The 7,233-nt window shown below is 39.0% G+C and overlaps 1 non-coding gene across 1 annotated transcript; it reads left to right on the forward strand.

Annotated features, from left to right (window-relative positions):
- Positions 1-6,922: 6,922 nt before the first annotated feature.
- On the forward strand, positions 6,923-7,029 carry LOC148852856 (small nucleolar RNA R71). Its single transcript, XR_016100063.1, has one exon. It is a non-coding gene; the product is annotated as a small nucleolar RNA R71 (small nucleolar RNA).
- Positions 7,030-7,233: the final 204 nt, after the last annotated feature.

Genomic DNA, 7,233 nt, shown 5'->3' on the forward strand with positions numbered 1-7,233 from the left:
TCTAATTTTGCATCCAATTCAGTTCTTAAATAGTAGATCTGAATTCCTAGAGTCTCTCTCAAGCACTCTAAGAATTCCAAGCTTTAGATCCATTTGGCCAATCTCAAAATTGCAGATTTGAATTCTTTTTCAAGCAATTCAGATCTTGCAATATCAGATATGAGAATTCAGATATGAGTTTTGAAGGTTAGTTGGTCAAATTAATCTACAATAACACCCTTATTCAAGAAACTCCAAATACAATTCATGACCATTCGAATGAATTAAAAAGAATTAGATTGCTGAACTGAAATTTTACAAGCTGAAATACATCAAGGAAGAATGGAAGAAGGAGAAAGAAGAAAGAAAATATAACAAAGAAACAAAATTCAAATTAAAGGAGAATGAAATTACAATTGAGTTATTATAAATGATCTTTGAATCACAAACCCCCAATTTTGAACTCACCTTCTCTTCTAGCGTGCTTGCCTTGAACTTCCTTCAGCCCTTCTTCTTCTTCTTCCTTGCGCCTAACCTTCTTCTCTTCTCTTCTCTCAAGGTGGCCGAACCTCTAAGAGTGGGAGAGCCTTCCTCTCCAGCAATTGAACACCTCTCTCACTTCGTAGAGGCCTCCTTATATAGTTTTTCAAGGGGGCTCTTGCCCTTCTTGAAGCCTCTAGAATGGGGTGTATTACACCCCTTTCTTGAGCTTTCTAGAGCTCTCTTGAAAGCCTCCTAAGTGCTGCTATTTGGGCTGCACTTAGTCTCTCTCTTAGCACATGATAGCTATACATTGAGCTATTCTTTTGGGCTGAGAATGGGCCTTCCTTGCTGGGTCGAATTCTAATCTTAGCTAGGCTTTCTTTTCTTGGATTTTTTCAAGGAATCCACTTGCTCTTCTTGGGCCAAAGTGCTCTCTCTTGCTTCCATAACTGGGCTGGGCCGAATTTGGTCTTTTTGAACCTTCTTTTGTTGCCTTTTTCCTTCATTTTCTTGGATTAATTACCCCTGAAACTTATTCTTAGCATTAAGCTAAATTAAGGCTTAAATTAATAAAATTGGCATAAAAATCCATGCTAAAGTCCTCAAAAATTATAGATAAATTGTAGGTTCATCAAATACCCCCACACTTAAGCTTTTGCTTGTCCTCAAGCAAAGACATCAGCCATAAACTGAACAATCCCCCCCTTTTGTTCTCACCATTTACCTGGTGAATTTTTTAAGATAGAAATGCATTGAGTAGTCGGGGAACTTTTGTAAGTGCTCAACTCTTATTCTTGTAAATTACCATTTAACATAAGTATAAGATCCAAGGAAAGGAGAATATGAATTTCATCATAGTCTAGCCTTCACTCCTAATTCATATATAAATCGGCTCCTTAGTTGTCAAGGTTAATAATCAAATTTCACTACGTTTCACATCTGTAACTAAATCTCAATGAGAGTTCAACTTTAGAGTGCCCCTTTGAACTTTAGTTGTCACCACAATTACTTATTTCTAAGGGTGAGTGCATTTTATGCTCCATCTCACCCTTTTCTTCTTCTTTTTTTTTCCGGTGTGAGTGCATTTTATGCTCCATCCCACACACTTTTCTCTCTGTTTTTTTTTTGGTGTGAGTGCATCTTATGCTCCATCTTACACTTGTCACTTACTTGAGGTAGGTAAATAGGATTCATGTTCTGAGCTGCTAGTTTTACTATTCAGCTCAAAATAGAGGAGTCAATTTGAGCTTTTCTTTGCAATTATTGAACCTCAAGAATCAGCATTTCAGATGTGCACTAGCTCTCTTGACCATTAACCATGAAATCAAGGGCTTCCATACACATGAAGATAGTTAGGGCTAGTCATGGTGAAAGGCATATTCAGCTCCCCTTTTCTCATGCATATATCAAATTGGATCATTCACAAGAATAAAAACTTAACAAGTACATTAGTCTCCCTCAACTTATTGAATTCCTTCTTAAAAATCATCAAATAAATAGTAATGAACTTGAGGATTTCCAGCCTTTTTTTTTTGTTATGTCATTGCCTGCATATGTGTGTTGGGGTGAATGAGGTGCATGGTTTCAGTCCCCATACCCTAGCCTCGGGCTCACTCCCCCACACTTAAGATGAACATTGTCCTCAATGTTCGTAGTGTTAGGGAATCACACTTGTTAGAGCAAACTGAAGAAAAGGATGATTTGAGTCCTTAAAGAATTGGAATTTTGAGAAAAAGAACTTTATTTTACTAACTAATATTCTAAAAAGATAAATGACAAAAAGATGCCTTAACCTGTTCATGAGCAAGCATAAAAGATTATTGGTTATCAAGATAAACTGTGGATGGAGGGGGTATAGTACCGCCCATTAAATATGGTTTCAGGCGCTGACCATTTACTTTAAACGTGCCCTGAACCGGGTGGGTGAGTTCTATAGCCCTGTGGGGAAAAACCTGTGAAATGGTAAAGGGTCCAGACCACCTAGATCTCAGCTTACCTGGAAACAAGCGGAGGGAATTATATAACAATACATGTTGGCCTACATAAAAGTCCCATCTCAGCAAGTTCTTATCATGCCAGTTTTTATTCTTTCTTTATAAACTTTGGCATTCTCATAGGTAGCAAGTCTGAATTCATCCAATTCATTCAATTGGAACCGCCTTTTAGCCCCTGTGGCCTGAATGTCAAAATTTATGAATTTAAGAGCCCAATAGGCCTTGTGTTCTAATTCAACTAGTAAATGGCATGCTTTACCAAAGACCAATCTGTAGGGGGACATGCCAATGGGTGTCTTAAATGCAGTTCTGTATGCCCATAATGCATCATCTAATTTGATGGACCAATCTTTTCTGGCAGATGCTACGGTCTTTTCCATAATTCTTTTGAGTTCCCTATTAGCCAACTCCACTTGGCCACTAGTTTGAGGGTGATAAGGGGTAGCTAATTTATGTATAATTCCATATTTCTGCATTAACCTCTCAAATTGGCTATTGCAGAAGTGAGTTCCCTTATCACTAATTATAGCTCGCGGAGTGCCAAATCAGGAGAATAGCTTCTTTAGGAAGTGTACCACCCTTCTTGAGTCATTTGTGGGTAAAGCCATTGGTTCTACCCATTTGGATACATAGTCAACTGCAACGAGGATGTACTTATTCCCAAAAGAATTCGGGAAAGGTCCCATGAAATCTATACCCCAAACATCAAAGATTTCACATATCAAAATATTGGAAATGGGCATTTCATTCCATCAGGAAATGTTTCCCGATCTTTGGCATTTGTCACATGTGGACACATACCTATGGGCATCTTTGAAAAGTGTGGGCCAATAAAAACCTGATTGCAAAACCTTGGCTACAATGCGACTAGCTCCAAAATGTCCTCCTGCTTCTTTATCATGGCAAAATTGGAGTACCAACTCCATCTCCTCCTCAGGGACACATCTCCTTATGATCTGATCTGCACACAATTTATACAAAAAGGGTTCCTCCCACAGATAGTATTTTAAATCAGAAAGGAATTTCTTTTTCTGTTGATATGAAAGGTTAGGAGGAAGGACTTGTGCAGCTAGATAATTAGCAAAATCAGCATACCAAGGATATGAGTATTTCTATATTGAGTACAATTGCTCATCTGGAAATTCTTCTCAAATGTTGTTGGTTATCTCCTCTTTTGAGCTTACCTTGTCTAACCGGGAGAGATGGTCAGCAGCCAGGTTTGCAGCACCCTTCATGTCTCTAATCTCAATGTCAAACTCTTGCAATAAAAGGATCCACCTGATCAGTCTTGGTTTTGAGTTTTGCTTGGTAAGCAAGTGCCTTAATGCTGAGTGATCTGTGTAGACAACAACCTTGGATAATATCAGATATGAACGAAACTTGTCAAGTGCAAATATTACTGCTAGCAGCTCCTTTTCTGTGATGGTGTAATTGAGTTGGGGTCCAGTCAAGGTTCTGCTAGTATAATAAATTGGCTAAAAATGTTTGTTCATTTTTTGTCCTAAAATAGCTCCTATAAAAGAATCACTCGCATCACACATTAATTCAAATGGGAAGGTCCAATCTGGTGCTACCATGATAGGTGCATGGATCAATTTGTCTTTCAAGATGTTGAAAGCATGAAGGCATTCAGTTGAAAATTCAAAAGTCACTTCTTTTTGAAGCAAGGTAGATAATGGCTTGGCAATTTTTGAGAAATCCTTAATAAACCTCCTATAGAATCTGACATGTCCTAAGAAACTTCTCAACAAATGAACAGATGTTGGGGGTGGCAGTTTTTCAATTGCCTCCACCTTGGCCTTGTCGACTTCTATACCTCTTTGAGAGATCTTGTGTCCAAGCACTATGCCTTCTTGCACCATAAAATGACATTTCTCCCAATTCAACACAAGATGTGTTTCTTTGCATCTAGTAAGCACCCGTTCTAGATTATTCAAACATGCATCAAACGAAGAGCCAAAAACTGAAAAATCATCCATAAAGATCTCAATAAAATTTTCAACCATATCAGAAAATATAGACATCATACATCGCTGAAAGGTTGTTGGGGCATTGCATAACCCAAAGGGCATCCTTTGGTATGCAAAGGTTCCATATGGGCAAGTAAAAGTGGTATTTTCTTGATCATCTGGTGCAATTGGTATCTAGTTATACCCTGAATATCCATCCAAGAAACAATAATACTCATGCCCAGCTAGCCTCTCCAACATTTGGTCCATAAATGGGAGAGGGAAATGGTCCTTCCGGGTGGCTTCATTTAATTTTCTATAGTCAATACACACACGCCATCTAGTGATGGTTCTAGTAGGGATGAGTTCATTTTTCTCATTTGGAACAACAGTCATACCCCCTTTCTTGGGCACAACTTGCACAGGGCTTACCCAAGAACTATCAGAAATAGGATAAATGATCCCAACATCTAACAACTTAATTATTTCAGCCTTTACCACTTCTTTCATGTTGGGGTTCAGGTGCCTTTGGGGCTGAACTGAAGGCTTGCTGTCCTCTTCCATCAAAATTCTATGAGTGCAGATTGATGGATTAATGCCTTTGATATCTTTTACCTTCCAAGCTATAGCATTTTTGTGTTCCCGCAACACTCTTAATAATTTTTCTCTTTGTAAGGGATTCAGTGCTGTGGAAATTATCATGGGGAGATCTGATGGTTCCTCAAGGAAAGCATAATCTAAATGGGATGGTAATTGCTTTAGTTCAAGGGTGGGGGGTTCTTGGGGTGATGACTTACTTGATGGTCCAGGCAATTTGCCTAAGTTCTCTAATTTAAGAAACCCCTTTCCCTTGAATTGAGGCTTATCATTCAGGTATGCTATCATGAGGTTTATTTCTTCATTTTCTCCTTCTTCAAGTTCTCCCTGCTGGAGGCAGAGTTCAAGAGGATCAGTTATTCTATTTACCTTGAAGCATTCATCAATTGTCAATTCAATGGCATCAATCATAAAACAAGAATCATCACTAGTGGTGCATGTTTCATAGCATCAGACATTTTAAAAATTATCTCCTCATCTTGTATCCTAAGGCTGAGTTGTCCTTGTTGGACATCAATCATTGTTTTCCCGGTAGCCAGGAAAGGTCTCCCTAGGATAAGCAGGACCTCCACATCTTCTTGCATGTCTAACACAATGAAATCAACTGGAAAAAATGAATTTGTCAACTTTAACTAACACATCTTCTATGATCCCCCTAGGATGTCTAATGGATCTATTAGCCAATTGTAATGCCACTCTAGTGGGTTGGGGTTCATTCAACCCTAATTTCTTGAAGATAGAATATGGCATTAAATTGATGCAAGCTCCCAGGTCACATAAAGCTTTTTCAAATTTTAAACTGCCAATGGTACAAGGAATAGTGAAACTCCCTAGATCTTTGAGTTTCTGAGGCAGGTTGATCAGAAGGATAGCAGAACATTCCTCATTTAAAGCAACTATAGCCACATCTCCCAGTTTCCTTTTGTTTGCTAATAATTTCTTCAAAAACCTTGCATAGTGTGGCATCTGGGCTAAAGCATCAGCAAAAGGAATATTAATATGTAAACTTTTAAATATTTCAAGAAACTTACCAAATTCCTTTTCCAATTTTTGTTGCTTCAGCTGTTAGGGAATGGAACTTGTGGCTGCTGGTGCATCCCTTGTTGTGCTTCTGGTTGTTCAGTCTTCTGTTGTCTGGTCTCAAGGCTTGTTTCTGCCTTGGGTTCACCCCAATTCTTCTTTTCTACCTTGAGCAACTCTTTTCCATTCCTTAAGGTAATAGCTTGCACCTGCTCTCATGAATTCACTTCAGTGTTGTTTGGAAGAGTTCCCGACAGTCTGGAAGAGATTAATTGTGCCAATTGCCCCACTTGGTTTTCCAAGTTTTTGATTGAGGCTTCCTGGTTATGGAACCTGGTTTTTGCACCTGCTATAAATTTTGTCATCAGTTCTTCCAAATTGGACTTTGGTTTAGGCTGATGATAAGTCTGGTGGAACGGCTTGGAAGTATGCTGATTTGGCTAGGACTGGTTTGAATGTCCCCTCCATCCTGGATGAAAAGTATGGTGACTCTGATAACCCTGTTGTCTTGACGAATTGCTGACATAGTCAACTTGTTCAGTAGATCTGAACTAATTTCCAACTTGGCATTCAGTACTGATGTGGTCTCCCCCACACAATTCACAATTAAGAGGTTGCACATGCATGGCAGCTATCTGCATTTCATCTATTTTCTTACTGAGTGCTCCTATTTGTGCAGATAGTGCCGTATGAGTATCAACATTATGCAAGCCATGCTGCTTCCTAGTTTGAGTTCTTTCAGAATGCCATTGATAGCTGTTGGCTGCCATTTCCTCAATAAGTGCATGGGCAACCTCAGGAGTTTTATTATTTTTGGACCCTCCGGCTGCAGCATCTAATATGGTCTTATTTGAGTCAGTAAGACCATTATAGAAAGTCTGCACTTGCAGCCAAATGGGGAGGCCATGGTGAGGAACTCTCCTTAACAGCTCCTTGTATCGTTCCCATGACTCGTATAAAGATTCCCCCTCTTGCTGAAAAAAAGTAGTGATGTCATTCCTCATTTTAGCAGTTTTAGAAGGGGGAAAATATTTAGAGAGAAAACGGCTGGCCATTTCATCCCACGTAGCTATTGATCCTGCCGGTAATGAATTCAGCCATGCTTTGGCTTTATCCTTCAAAGAAAATGGAAATAACCTCAACCTAATGGCATCATCACTTACCCCATTGTGTTTGAAGGTGTCACAAATTTCTAAAAAGTTAGAAATGTG

The sequence above is a fragment of the Nelumbo lutea genome, chromosome 5 (assembly GCF_056320005.1).
Source record: "Nelumbo lutea isolate HS-2025 chromosome 5, American lotus-T2T, whole genome shotgun sequence".
Taxonomy (NCBI): Eukaryota; Viridiplantae; Streptophyta; class Magnoliopsida; order Proteales; family Nelumbonaceae; genus Nelumbo; species Nelumbo lutea.